This window comes from Bombina bombina, chromosome 3 (genome assembly GCF_027579735.1).
Source record: "Bombina bombina isolate aBomBom1 chromosome 3, aBomBom1.pri, whole genome shotgun sequence".
In the NCBI taxonomy this organism is placed as follows: Eukaryota; Metazoa; Chordata; class Amphibia; order Anura; family Bombinatoridae; genus Bombina; species Bombina bombina.
This window is the reverse complement of record NC_069501.1, coordinates 860,884-862,066: the sequence shown is the minus strand read 5'-3', so window position 1 is coordinate 862,066 and position 1,183 is coordinate 860,884. Positions and strand designations below refer to the sequence as shown.

The following is a 1,183-nucleotide window of genomic DNA, read 5'->3' as shown; positions in this document are numbered from 1 at the left end:
GATAGTACTATTTTTATTACTCATATTTCATTTTGGTATGTCAGAGCAATATAAAAGTTAACAAAATACAAGTTTCTTAAACAAGTTAAGTTTTTTGCAATTGTAACTTTGTTCTTATAAGTTAAATTTAAAATCTTAATTTTTTTATGTAACAAAGTTCCTTTTTGGTCTTGTAAAATGTTATTTCCAAACAAAGAAATTAATGGTTTTAATATTTTTTTTCAATAACTATAAGGATTTCCTTCTATGTTGTCTATTTAAAAATTGTGCTTATTTTCATGAGATTTAAGCTTTTCTTCCAATGTATTTGAATGTTTTTATTATTTTCTTTATGATTTTCATATTTTTGTTTCTTGCTTTGTAAACATTTTTTTCAATAAAAAAGATTTTAAAAAAATCTGTTATCAGTTTAATAATATCTGATACGTGCCCTATCTGGGGACCATATATTAAATGGATTTTTGTAACAGGGAGATGGAAGAAGAGCTTGCTATATTAATTGGATTTTTGTAACAGGGAGATGGAAGAAGAGCTTGCTCTGTTGTAACAGGGAGATGGAAGAGCTTGCTCTGTCCACTCCACGCATTGACCTGGTATTGCAGTACCTCCAGGACCGGTGCACGCCTCTCTTTGCTGTGAGACAAAAACAGTAGCAGTAGTAGCTGATCAAGTGGGAAAGAAGCTACAGCCCTGTCTGCCCTTTTTATTGTATTTTGTCTGTGTGAGCTGCTGGCTTGCTTTTTAGTCGTACTCGTTAACCCCTTGTTTGCTGGCTGAAAGTCTAGAAAGCTGCTGGTGGGGGAGAAGGGTTTTTGCTTTATTTACTTATGTAACTAACAAACTTTCTTCCCTTTCTTTCTCTGGGTAAGAATGCTATTGCTTCTCCAGTTTTCTTGGTGCCTGCTGGAAATAACTGCTATTTGCCTCTATCTCCCTCTCGCCTGCCCAGTTAGCTTTTAGTGAGTGAGGTGTGCTGCTGCTGTCGCCACCGCGTTGTTGCCTGTTGTCCCATGCATGCAAGAAAAGTCCTCTCACTCTGAGCTGTGTGGTGTCCATGTGTTTCTTTCTCCACCTTGTGTCTGAAGATGGGAATTGAGCTGCTGCAGCCGCCAGGAGTTTTTAGCTGGAAAGTCTCCGGAAGAGAGGAAGAAGCATGGATCTGGTGGGGTGCGGTGGCTAACAC

General features: G+C 37.7%; 1 pseudogene; it reads left to right on the top strand.

Annotated features, from left to right (window-relative positions):
• Nucleotides 1–364: 364 nt before the first annotated feature.
• On the top strand, nt 365–627 carry LOC128655067 (uncharacterized; annotated as a pseudogene).
• Nucleotides 628–1,183: the final 556 nt, after the last annotated feature.